This window comes from Egretta garzetta, unplaced genomic scaffold (assembly GCF_000687185.1).
Source record: "Egretta garzetta isolate BGI_Z169 unplaced genomic scaffold, ASM68718v1 scaffold256, whole genome shotgun sequence".
Lineage (NCBI taxonomy): Eukaryota > Metazoa > Chordata > Aves > Pelecaniformes > Ardeidae > Egretta > Egretta garzetta.
Genome location: NW_009260073.1, coordinates 2,893,822 through 2,907,577, shown reverse-complemented (window position 1 = coordinate 2,907,577; position 13,756 = coordinate 2,893,822). Strand labels below are relative to the sequence as shown.

At 37.8% G+C, this 13,756-nt stretch overlaps 1 protein-coding gene across 3 annotated transcripts in view; it reads left to right on the top strand.

The window, feature by feature from the left end:
- The first annotated feature begins 87 nt into the window (after positions 1-87).
- The window catches only part of KLHL5 (kelch like family member 5), a 62,645-nt gene continuing 48,976 nt past the window's right edge, over positions 88-13,756 (top strand). For 2 of the 3 annotated variants that reach the window (XM_035896764.1, XM_035896763.1), the window contains exon 1: positions 2,457-2,545. The gene's annotated coding sequence lies outside the window, so the exon portion shown is untranslated. Of the gene's footprint in view, positions 110-2,456; positions 2,546-13,756 lie in introns of those variants that run through there. The other variant, XM_035896765.1, reaches the window with a different exon arrangement.

Genomic DNA, 13,756 nt, shown 5'->3' with positions numbered 1-13,756 from the left:
GGCGCGGGGGCTGTGCCCCGCCGGGCGGGGCAGCCCCCGCGGCTGACTCGGTTCAAAGCGTTCAGAGCGAAGAGCCGGTAAAAGTGCACTTAACACACTAGGCTTTCAGGTATTTGCCCATCTGTTTGTCTCTTAACCTTCACGATCATAGTATGAAATAGTGAAAAACTAGTATTTTTTTTTTTTGCGGGGGGACGACGACGACGACTACCTGTCGGCCAGAGTAGAGCAGCGACTGCCAAGTACCAAAATGGGGGGAAAAAAGAAGTGTTGAACATCAAACGACTGCTGTTTATATACATCATTGGTGCATGTTTTTACTTAAAGCCTTTTTGTGGCTTTGGGCTTTGAACTCGCAGCCGTTTAGCTGTGTGAGCAATGATGTAGCTTAGCAGTCCAGCTGAAGTCAAGCCATCTATGGCTCGTTATCAGGCTGTTCTGGCAGTAATGTCAGTTTTTAGCCAGTAATGTCAGAACAGTAAAAAGAGGAGGCTTGGATTTATTGGTTTCTTTTACTTAAAAGTTAATTGTGAAATTATATAAGCTAAACTCCAAATACAGTCTTATTTTCAAGTAAAAATTATCACTCGAGCCTTCTTATCAGCATGAATAGGAATAAAAATTGAAACTCTTGTCAGCGTAGCTTTTGTATCTAGACAAACTCTGTGTTTTGTGGGGATGGATCCTTTATAAAAACAGATCACAAGACGTGTTTCCATGAGCAGTTCATTAATTTTGCCAGAAAAGATCTCTGATCCTGTCTCATGAAGGTATTTTTGCATGAGAATTTCCAAAGGCATATGTGGTTGAATATTTTAAAAAAAAAAAAAAGCCTTGTTCTTGAACTTTATAGGTGCATTGCTGATAGGGAAGATTGTGTTCCCATCTTAGGTTTTTCCTGTTTTCCACTTGCTGAACAATGCTAAGGAACATAAAGCAGGATAGAACCGAGATAATAATAATAACCCTAATCTGAGTCAGGTAGTGTTTTCTTCTGCCATGCGTCAGCTTCATTGAACTGTCCCTCAAGTACGTCCTCTGGATGGTCCACCAAAGCCAGCATGGCAGTAGATTTTAACACATCATGTTTCACAGAAATGCGACAACTTCAAATTTAAAATAGAAAAGAATTTGAGTGAAGATGAAAAAATCTTCAGATAGACTGTTAAGGTCAAACAGTAATTGCAAACTCTTGCTAACAATGACAATTCATCTTGATGAACTTGTTCCAACTCTCTGGGCTTCTGTACCACCAGCGCTTTTGAAAAGATTGTTCTTTGGTTATGTCGATGTCTTGTGTTTTTGTTGGTGTAATTCAGTGTTTCATGATATGGTAAAGAAGATTACCTAATCAGATATAACATGACCTAGTAAAGAAAGTTTCTACAGCTCTTAAGAAATTACAATGTGATTTTACATTTCCGTTACAAAACTCTTAAAATGGGAAAGCTTGCTTCCTCCCCTGTCAATTAAGTTGCCTTTTATTATAGCAATTTTACCAAGTAGAAGAATGCATTAATTACAAACCTAACTATCCACCATTTGCTTTTTTTCATAGGAGCAAAATCTTTCATTCAAAACTACTGACAAAGCAACTGCTGACCATAAATACATGTATTAATTGGCTGTATGGCCTTAAGCAATCACATAGGAGAGATGAGGTTACATGCTCCAGGTGCAAGGTGATATTACTAGTCAGACAGCTCAAAGGTTCTTGCAGCTGGTAAAGGTCAGATCGTGAGAGGTGAAATACTAGGTATCACTTGATGTGTGCAGGTGTCCTATGGGGCTATGTTTTCTTTCACTTTAAAGTAGGTATAGTCAATTTGTTTGGCGCAGAGCCAAAAGTAGATGCATACTATTTCAGCAAGCTAGGTTTACTTTGGCTGGAAAACTTTTAGTGGCCTGTACATAGGAAAGGGTTGAGAACCACTGTAACAGTAAATGTGAATTTTTATAGAGCTGCTCTGTTTATTGAGGCATGTTTGGTGGTGGTATTTGGCTTTATTCACCAATACAGTCAATGTTACTCTTTGGGAACAGTGTTCAGTTTAAGTGCTGTACGTGGCAGACAGCTCTTCATTGCACTTGCCTTCATGGCATTAGGGCTAGTCAAAGACAGGGGTGAAAATGCAGTAAGGTTATTTAAAACAAACAACCGTCTTGTAACCCAATGATTCTTGAGAGTTTACATGTTCAAATTTCATATTAATTTCCCTTCTTTCTTTGGAGTCTCTGTTGATGTATATGTAACTTGAAGTTGTGGAAGGAGCTAAGGTGACAGTTGTGCAGTGGTGTGCTTTTATTGTCTTCCTCTCAGAAAGTGTAGGAATCACAGGACAAATGGAAGTTCTGTTTGAATAGAGTAGGCTATCTGCTTTGAAGATTCTACCCACCCACCCTGGCAATGGCTGGTTCTTACTTGTTTGCACTGTTATTTTTCTGCCTCTAGGTTTTTTTTCTGCTACCTCCAACTTTTTGATAGAGGAAGACAAATGGAACTACATGATTCTTTGAACACCTAGAGATCATTCCAGTATTATAGGTAATTACTGTATTTACTCAATTCTAGCAGTAAGCTATGCTACAAGGAATGTGATTTTAGTACTGGGTCTTCCTTACATCTGAAATTTCATATTTTTTGTGTTACACATCCTGTGAGGGCTTCCTTCTGGTGAGCGTGCACAAGCAGGAACTGACTTTGGTTTTGTGGACTTCACATCCTAGTGTTTGGAACATTTTTATGGGCTTTCATCACTTCTGCTCTTTACCAAAGCACGCTTGATAGAAAACCGTCTGTATTACTATAAAGTTCAATTTTAATCTTTTCAAAATGCATGAGAAACCTCTAACTTTGAATCTTTTAATCATTATAGCAAAACCATGAAAAGTTGATACTGAATCTGTAAGAGAAACTACTGCTTTAGAGAAATGCTTGTGAATAGAGGCCCATCAACTGCACAGGCAGATCTCATTACTTCAGTAATACTGACTGGCTTTCACTTTCTTTCACTTTTTTAGAAGGAAAGTAGTAAGACTGTTCTAAGCTAAAGTAATTTTCAAAGGGAATAGCTTTGACATCTACACAAAGCAAAGGGATAAAAGAATGTTGAAAACATGAATACGTGCAAGAACCTAGCTTTATCTGAACTCTCTGTAAAGTAAAATACTGCTGAAAAAACAGCAGTGAGGATGAGAAAAGCAATCCAATTAATTTAGGAATGCTAGGTTTTACTAAAATAAAAAAACCCTGCTTTCTTGACTGTGAGATCTCTCTGCTTTGGAAATGTTCATACAGAAACGTACTCCTTTATTGTCTAGAATTTATTCATGTCATGACACAAATACAGACGAGAGATGGTCTTTCTTGCTGTTCCAGTTGTCATCTGTCACATCACTGGCAATTTACCATAAACCTTATATTTTTAACAGTAAATGCTTTAATTTGTTCTCTTGTGTATTTTTCTACCCCTCTGGTTCTTGATAAACTTTTTGGCATAGTATACTGTATTATTAGTTATATTTTTGGGAGGCTGTAACCTTTGACTAGCTTTCCAGGAGCAAGAAGTCTAGAGGAATGTTGCAATTCCACATGCTGGAATAACAGGAAGTCTGTTTCAAATAAATTTAACCCAGGGTGATAGCTGAGCACCAGCTGTGGTGTCCTTTGTGGCTATCTGCTGAGACAGTCCTAGCCTAGAAGTACACAGCTCTTGAGACATAATTTTATTAAGTGTGATGACAAAGCACTCGAGAATTCTGGGTGTAGTCATTACAAGGTCTTGCTTTTCTTTGGGCATTTTCTGTGTGTGGCCATCACACTCATGAGTTAAGAATCACAAGTTTAGGAAGCTTAGAGTATGAGTCCATTGCCATCCTCTCATTTCTTTGTATTGCTCTTTATTAAACTGTTGGGAGAAATTTCAGTGTTCTTATTTTCTTTTGTATAGATTAATTAGAAATTTCTTTCATATTTCAAATATTCACTTGTCCCCCCATTGGTGCACCAAAAAAACCTAACGTATTTTTAGTTAGTATAGTGAGTATTTGGGCTAAATGAAATCAATCCTTATAAGCTTCTTATACTTAGAAATGTATATAAATTAGCACTTTAGTGTTCCTATTTCTCTGGTCCCAAAGAAGAAAATGCTTGTAAAACACCTAAGGAGCTTTGTTCCAAGTTTATGGTTGCCAAAGTGGTACAGACTTTGGCAAGTAATTAGCAGTCAAACCACTGGCACTAGCTATGGTAATCATCAATACCAACAATGGGAGAGTATTTGGTGTTATCCAGTCTACTGTGCGTTTTCCTTCAGTGCAGGCTTATATAATACCAAAACAAGAACCTGTTTCTCACTCTGCATCACTCTCATCAGTACCAAATATTCAGTATTGCATAGCAGAATGATGATTTTGGTACCTGATGCTGCAAACTTAGTGTCCAGATGGAGGTTGGGAGGCACCTGCTTAATCTTGGTGTCTTCCTCTTTCGTTACTCAGGTCTGACAAACTAAAAGCATAGGGTTATAAAGAACATGAGAACGAAACTCAAACAAGTGTCAGTTGGTTTTGCTTCAGGTGCCTTGAGATTCAGCTCTGTCTACAAAGATAGTGACACGGTTTATTTATCCTCTCCTTTGTCTGTTTAGAAGCCTTTCCCAGACAACCTGTGAACCCAACTGCAGTGGTAATCAGAAAATGATTATCATTGAGTCACATATGTGTGGCATTAAGCAATTGGGGAAACCAGTCCTTCTTGAGTGCCATATTTTCTGGGAAGTGTGATAGGCTTTAATTTCTGGTCATAGAGGACTGACTTCCAGACAGGCTTTTTTTTCCCTTTTCCTTTTTTTCCCTTTTTCCATTTCTTTACCTCCTTGGTCAGTCTATATCCTTGTTGGTATCTTCCACCATATCTTCCACCATCAACACTTTTCTGAGCTTTAAAAATTATTAGAACTTTTAAGGTTCCCCAGATACTACTTTGAGAACAGACTTCTTGTTTTCATTATTTTGCAGTAGTTCAAAATGCGGTAGCTCGACTTATCTGAATAGCCAACCTCCTCCAGATTGTCAGAAATTTTAGACTTGGCCTGCACCTTTTTCTCTAGTAGTCATGGAAGTTAAAAAGAATTTGCAACAAATGCCAAAATGTACTCCAAAGAGAAGGAGCTGAAAAGGTGGATCACTATGGGAGAAATCCTTATTCCCATCTTACTGTGAGGTAGAATGACTAATTATCAAGCAGGGCTGCTGATTAATAATTATGTCTTATGGACTATGCTGGCATTTTTCCAGAGGACAAATTTCTGTAAAGTTGAGAGAGAGATTGATTTCAATCTGTTCAAAGGAATACTTTGCCAATTAATTACCTCTTCTGGCACTTCTAAGTGCAAATGATGTTAAAAATCCTGGTGTCTTCCATAACAACAGGATATACTTTGAAGAAGAATTTTTGATTAGTAACTTGGGCCCTTCCAAGGGCATCCATCAGACTTTCAGATTAATGGAAAACTGTTTATAGAATTGTACAAGATGTTTTTGTAAAACAGTGAAATTTAAGGTAGAGCACTGGCTTCGTCTCTTCTAAAATGTGTCTGGATAGACTTGTCCCACTGCCTTAGCTGATACTTTTGTCAAAATAGACAATATGTATTGTATTGACTCTTTTGAAAATAATTGTACTTATTTTAAAACTTAATAAGAATGTAATCAACTTGCTTAAAATCTGCAATGCTTTCCAATTCAAGAAATTGCCACTTAAATCAGCATTCTGCTTTTATTTTGTGAAAACTCCTATAGGCCTGTATTACACATTTGGTGGGGGGAGGGTGGTTCTTGAAGGAGTATATCAGTTGTTGTAGACATCTTTTTAGATGTAGAATATAAGTGCTTTCCTACTTATGGGATAAATACCTTTTTAATTTTGAGAAATGTCACCCCTTACAGTTTCAAAAAGCCACAGCTTCCCCAAGTGTTTTACATAATTCAGCCTTTTAAGCCTTTGAAAAACATCTCGAAAATGTAAGGTGTTTCTCATGCCTATGCTTACTGGATTTTATATGCGGGAGAGAAGGAGCAGAATGTTTCTTAACCTAAAAAGAATGAAAGCCTAAGTAACTAACAAGAGTGCTGTGGACAACTTCATGTTTTCAGAACTCTTTCTGATTGTCTTTCCATAATTATTTCCTGTGGGTTGCAATTGAAGACTTTTTATTCAGCTAGATAGGCTTTCTGTCTCCAAAATTAAAACAGTTCTCACCTTAGTAAAGCATTACACCAGTAGCGTTGGAAAGGGCAACATTAAATGAAAAATTAATTCCATTTTGTGAAACGCTGGGTATTATGAGGCCAGAACCATGATTATTTCTTCCATCACACTTTGTTTTGTGATTACAGTATTCTGTGTTTAGTTAAAAAGAAATTCCTCCCCTCCAATCTCAGTTCTGATTAGAACTTAAACCCATAAGAAGAGACGCTCTGAAGGAAACACCTTCTTTACCAACTAATATCTGAGGTACAACTTTCTTCTGAAATGCCATATTAATATCAATTATCAAAAAATAAAAGAAGGAAAACCCCATCTTTTGAAAAGCTAAACACAAAACATAAAAAAAATAGTTCAACTTAGCAGTTGTTAGTTTTCAGTTGAGTGAAATGTTTCTATTTTAAAACTTTCTGCTCTATCTCTACTAGTTTCCCTGAAGTTCTCTTTTCATCTTTTTTTTTTTTAAATAAGTTTAATAGGCAATATCTTTTAAAAGCTGGACTTAGATGGACCAGAATGTATTTCCTATTCTTCCTTCCATGTTTCACACAATTTTTTCAGAATAAGTGAGGGGGTATGGTAGTATGACCGATTTATGGTTTTGTAACCTTTTCATGCTCAGTGTTGCTTATTGGTGGCCATATTCTCAAATGCAGAAACTGTTTACACATAGCATTTTTAATATTGACTTTGAATAGGAAGATCTTGTAGCCTACTGAACTATAAGCAGTTTTACTTTCTAAGTGCTCCTTTTTTTTCCGGCACTTTTGAATGCATTTTCTGCATATGTTGTTCATGAACGGGAAAGAGCAATGAAGGAAGAGAAAGAGAGAAAAGAAAAACCTGTGGTCAGGTCTTTATAGCATCCTGTTTTCAAAAATTTCTTTCAAAGTATGCTAAGCTATTGCGCAGTCATAACTATTCAGGACCAAAAAAAGGAGATAACTACTCTATCGCAAACCTTTTTTAGGTTATTTTTTAAATTCTGGTGTTTTTTCTGATGTGTCTTCCATCTCTTCCACCTCCCCTCCCTTCTCTAATACGTTATGAAGCTGTAAGAGGAAATACTGATAATATTTTGATATGGTCTATATAGGCAAGATGATGATATAATCTGTCTAGTACAGCAAGATGATGATATAATCTGTCTAGTAGAGATTTCAGTTGATTTGGGTGGAAATAGCATTCAATATCTAAAAAAAAAAAGTGCACACCATTCTTACACTTACTGTAGGCTCAATTTTAGAGCCAGCAGAACTTTTCAAAATCAGGCTGAAGTATACCCATAAACCAGAGTAAACACTCACAGCACCTGGCTGTGTAATATGGTGCATATTCACAGTGTACAATAAGACAAGAATCAACTCCAGGGAGGTTTACTAACCTGAACTGTATAGAATACAAATAGTAACATGGCTGAATTACCAAATTAATTAAATGTTTACAAGTAGCGTGTATGTGGTGAGGAGACATAGGAGATGCTCACAGAAAGATGAGGTTTTTGTTAGTGGTTTTGGTGACTGGATTGTTTGCAAGCAAGTTCTTACTTGTTACCAGAGTAGACATTTTATGTTGACTTTTGCACAAATAAGCTATTAGCCTCACAGTTGCCTTCCAGATAAGTAAAGCATTCCACATTCATTAGTCATTATATCCATATGCATTTGTCTGGTAGATATTCTAGAGTATATTCTAATATTCTGAAAAGAAGTACTTTTGAATGTTAAGTGATCACTTGGTCCTTGCCAAAGATGAAATAGAAGCTTAAATCTTTTAAATCGTTTAAATCAGTAAGAAATGGTATTTTGGATGTAAATGTAATCACAAGCTTATGCATTCAAACTATAATTAAAACATTAAGAAAGTAGAGCATTTAATGGTGTTATAACTTGTTAAGGCTTGGCAAGCTCTTCACCAAGAACCATAGTGTTTTAAGCTTGGTATTATTTTCCATGTAAATAAAAGTAATTCACTAAAATTAATCTATGAGTTTATAAATATGTGGGCAGATCAAGTGATAAGTAATAGAACTGCACTCTTTTGTACCTCCTCTCACTTTTTTATATTTTTTCATTAACGAATGCAAATTTAAAGCACACCTTTGTGAAAGAAATTGACATTTGACCAAAAAACCATTGTACTTAAAACAGATTTAGTGATCGTTTCAGTAAATATTCAAACATTATTGTTTGAACATTTACAAGCTCAGTGAATGAGAAATACTTTTTATAAATACTGGAAGTTAATTTAGGAATTCTTGGAACTTTGAGCTAATGGGGAGGATAGATGGACAAATGATTGCAGACCGTCTAGGTCTGATGAGATCCACCTGCAGTAGTACAACATGTTAGGTTTGTGTTTCACCTGAGGTTTAGCCAGAGTTGGTAGGAGATAAATTAAAAAAACACTTGGTAAGGAAGTAAAGTTTTTTCTCTATTATGCCCTCTCCTTCTGACAGTTTAGCCATCTAGGCTCAAGTTTTCTCTTTTTTGGAGCATGCTGCTTTGGTAGTGGGCCTCATGCCCCTGGGAGAGCCAACAGTTTGGATTTGTGTCCTGTGTTCCTCCTGGCAGTTTGTTTATGCTGCTGTTGTCTGCTTCTCACTGTGTGCAGAACAGGAAACGTTTTAGGATTCCTGTAAAAACCGGGGTGAGGCAGCTAAGATGGGGATCAGTATGTCTCTTAGAATAGCTGAACCCTTAACTCTGCAAGTATGTTAATGATTTAAAGGCTTAATAGGTAGTCTAGTTTTCTACCATTGTTGCCTTCTTCCTCAAGGTCATATCAGTTTTACATAGTTGTGGAAGGGTAGGAGCTCGTAGTTGTGTTTGAACAATCAGTCAGATGTTGTGCTGATTTCTGTTCTACTTTGTTTCTAAATCCTGGGCTTAGGTGGTACGTAGCCACTCAAGCTAAGACAGTTGTGCATAGACAGAAGCAAAAGTTATGCAGCCTGTGAGTCTGTAGATGAGTTGGCTTTATGTCCTTTGGTTTATCAGTTCCTCCCTAACAACATTTCTGTCCGCTTGCCAATTTCTGACAGTTGTCCATCCTGACAGAATGGAGCCCTCACTGTGTTTAAATTCCTGAAAGGTTTTGAAAATATGGGTAGGTAGGGAAGGCCAAATAGGTAATACTACTTGACCTGCCAGCTGATGAGCCCTTCTGCTTCTGGGTCTGAACGTGACAAAGGATTTGCTTGTCCTGCCTGTCCTGCTACTTAGTAAGGAGGGATATGCGTGCATGTGGGTGAGAGACTATGTGAGATGAAGAATGCAGAAGAACTGGACTATTGTTAAAAGAGCTTGTAAAATAAATAATAGCGGGGAACCTGAGATTACTTCTGCATGAAACTGCAGAGACAGAACGGAGAACCTAACAAACTAGTTTTCTGGTTATATTTAGGAATACATGGTGACTTGATACATAGTTTAATCTGAGATATAATAGTATCCAAATACACAATTAAGGGATATTTTTCCTTACGTGCCTCAGATACATATTACTTTAAGCAACATTGACCCAAGGTAGAGGATTAGTTTTGTTTTAGAGTGAAGGGGATAATTAAATGTATTGTGATTTGTTCTGCATGTTTTTTCCTAATAATACTTCCTTGAGCCAAATCACTGGTAAAATCAATGGAAACCTTTAATTAACATCTCTAATTTAATCATGTTGCTTTTATAACTTTGTGAAGCTTATTGTAACGTGAAAAACCTATTGTCAAGATATGATGCTTGTAATTAAAGCAAGTAACACAAGGCATTTTATTGTGTATTTATAAACCAATATATGTATTACCCAATTTAAACATCTCTGGGACTATTTGATCATGAATACTGCTCTCTGGTATTGATCGCTCATTTCAGTGCTTAATTTCAGATTTACAGTTACGGCTGTAAATGTCACTTGTTACGGAGAAATAAGATGAAGGAGTTGGGTTTTCTAGTCTACAAGATAATACTTTCTAGTAACATATATCTGTCAGCTACTAGTGTGTCTAATTATAAACAGGATTTTTAGTTGTGATTAGTGGTGTTTCATCTTGCAAGTACTTAATCAGAATATGAACACTTAAATGCTCTTTTAAAAATCTTTACTGTAATACATATATTTCGTAAGAAATTGAGATAATTTGTATGGAATTTCTTGCGTAGTCATTGTTTCATTTGTGTTCAATGAACTGTATAAGGAGCAATAGTCACTGGCAAGCTGAATTGGAAAAATGCTCTTCTGTACCATACTGTTGTTTTAAAGTAAATCATATATGTTTAGAGTTGGCATAGAAAATCTTAATACCATACTGGAGGGGGGGAGAACATGTGCACGTATAGTATCCTTTTGATAATGTTCTAACAAAATGCTTCTAAAGTATTTCTTTAGAAAGTAACATTACTTTTGTTTATATGAATAAAAGAATAAAAGATCAAAGAAATATTTCATTTAGCAGTGGGATGAGAATAACCTGTTATGGAGCAACATTTCCATTCAGTAGCCATAAAACTGATGAGTTGAATTCCTCACCTCCTGTACATCTAGTTACCATGCTTGGCAGTCATCTTCTGTACTTGTAAGGATCATAACCACAAACTGGCGGTAGACCAAAATGTTTCTTTTTTATATGTCTAACCTTGAGCTTACCAAGATGGTTTATTTCTACCCAGCTGTTACTTTTAAGGCTCTGATAGCATAAAGGCACTTAATTGATGTGAATGCACAAATAGAATTAGGATGCTCATTTGATAGGTTATGTTACTTTCATATTACTTGTATGATAAATGCAGATTGTTATTAATTAAAAGAATTCTTTACTTGTCACAGCAGGAGTCATTTTAAGGAAGGGACATAAGTCCATGGAATAAGTGGATGGCAGTCAGCTAGATACTTGATTTCTCTTTTGCCACCTTACAAACAGAGCAACATTTCACAGCATCACAGAATGGTTGAGATTGGAAGGGACCTCTGGAAGTCATCTGGTCCAACCCCCCATGCTCAAGCAGGGTCACCAAAAGCAGGTTTCCCAGGACCACGTGCAGAGAGCTTTTGAATATCTCCAAGGGTGTAGATTCCACAGCCTTCCTGGGCAGCCTGTATTCAGTCATCCTTGCAGTGAAAAAGTGTTTCCTTATGGTTAGGTGGAACCTTTTGTGTTTTAGTTGTTGCCTGTTGCCTCTTTTCCTATTACTGGACACTCCTGCGAAGAGCTTGGCTCCATCTTCTTTGCACCTTCCCTTCAGGTATTTGTATACATTGATGAGACCCTCCTGAGTTTTCTCTAGGCTCAACAGTCCCAATCTGCTCAGACTTCCCTCATATGAGAGATGCTCCAGGCCCTTTGTCATCTTAGCGGCTCTTCACTGGACCCTCTCCAGTATGTCCATATCTCTCTTGTACTGAGGAGCCCAGAACTGGCCACAGCACTCCAGGTGTGGCCTCGCCAGTGCTGCATGCAGAGGAAGCACCACCTGCCTTGACTGGCTGGCAATGCTCTTCCTACTGCAGCCCAGGATACCAATTAGCCTCCTGTGCTGTGGGGGCAGATTGGTGGCTCATGTTCAACTTGGTGACCCCCAGGTCCTTTTCTGCAAAGCTGCTTTCCACCTGGGTGGCCCCCAGCATATACTGGCGCATGGGTTTGTTCCTCCCCAGGTGCAGGATTCTGCACTTCCCTTTGTTGAACTTCATAAAGTTCTGAAGGCCGATCTTGCTAGTAAAGACAGAGTCAGAGGGCATTCAGTACCTCAGCCTTTTCCACGTCCTGCGTCCCATTCAGCAGCAGGCCTGTAGAAGTCCTTTGTATTGCCTTTGACATCCCTTGTGAGATTCAACTCCAGGTGGGCATACAGTGGTAGAATTCTTTATATTGCAAGGATTTTTATGAGAAGTTCTGCTTAGACTGGATATAAGGAAGAAATTCTTTACAATGAGGGTGGTGAAACACTGGAACGGGTTGCCCGGAGAGGTAGTGGAGGCCCCATCCCTGGAAACATTCAAGGCCAGGTTGGATGGGGCTCTGAGCAACCTGATCCAGCTCACCGCAGGGGGGTTGGACTAGATGACCTCTAGGGGTCCCTTCCAACCCAAAACACTCTATGATTCTATGACATCTGTGACGTTACGCACAGTTGGATTCCTAAAATGTCATAAGTGCATGTCTTGTGTAGATGTAACATTAATTCCTAAAACTAAAAGTTCTGGTTTTCATATTAATGAGACATGAATATGGTTCTCATAAACATTAATTTGATACTTACAAACACTGATATGATTCTCATAAGCAGTCTGCCTTTTAGTATGATGATTGTTGGTTTTATACTTTGATCATTTGTGTTGCCTTTCTGTGAACCCTGTATTCTGCAACACTATTTTTGAGTTGCAGTGATCAATTGCACACAAGGAATTCCAGATGAGGTCACACCATTTGTTTTATAAATATGTAATAAAATGTGATATCCTCATATATTATCCCTTATGCAGCTGAAAGTGCCAACTGGGGGGGAGATGTTAACTGAAGCTGCTAATTAAACAGAGGTCCTCACTGAGAGGGAAATAATGAGTCTCTTGAGGTGTCTTTTGGTCTTAAATCATTCCTTTAGAATGCTCAAGTCTCTATCATGCAATACTTTGCTTCAGTAGCTGTGGCATTGCATCGCTGGACATTTAAATACAGTATAAAGTTTTCACCCACAGACCTCTGTGTATTTCTCTCAGAAGTTTGCGTAGCCTGGCATGGAGCACTGTCTTGTATTACCTAATCGCTTGCAAATCTGCTTCTTCACTGTTCTTTTACTCTGTTGTAATCTCGTAGTTTTCTACATGGGGCCTAATGTAGAACTGTGAGTACCTGTAATTTTTTACCAGACAAGCATACGCTCTGCTGTTGACAATGTTGCTAGCGGTGTTCTTTACGCGTTTTTCTGTTTTTGAGGAGAACTGAATGCCTTGTGGTGAAATAAAGCTGCTGCTGTCTTGAAAAATGTAAAAATAACTTCTTCAGTTTGCCTGCAAATTTTCCTACAAAGAACCCCCTGTGACCTCGGCTGTGTTTATGTTATCTTGATAAAAGGAAACGATCTCCATGTTATTTTGTTTGGATTTGCTGCAATCCTTCAATCTGTGGTATATGGCCTTTTGTAGCTTTATTAGGCAATACCGTCCTAAACTGGTTCTAAGGAATGGTTTTACTTTTGGCAGGATTTCTTTAAATATCTGCAGAACAGTGTTTTTGTTACCACTCTTCCTTAACAGTGACATTTCTAGAGTAGATGATTTGTGCTGTAGTATTACTGTGTCTAGATTGGTGACTTTACCTTGTTTTCAGTAGAATTGGCGGTACCGGTATTCGTGGAGTGTATGAACTGGGACTGCAAATTGAGCCTTTTGGTACAGAAAACTGGTTTTGAGATTTAGGGGACTGGCCTTTCACAGTATTGTCCATTTTGTATCGTAAATGAGTTTTAACTGAAAAAACACAGCTGACCTGATGGA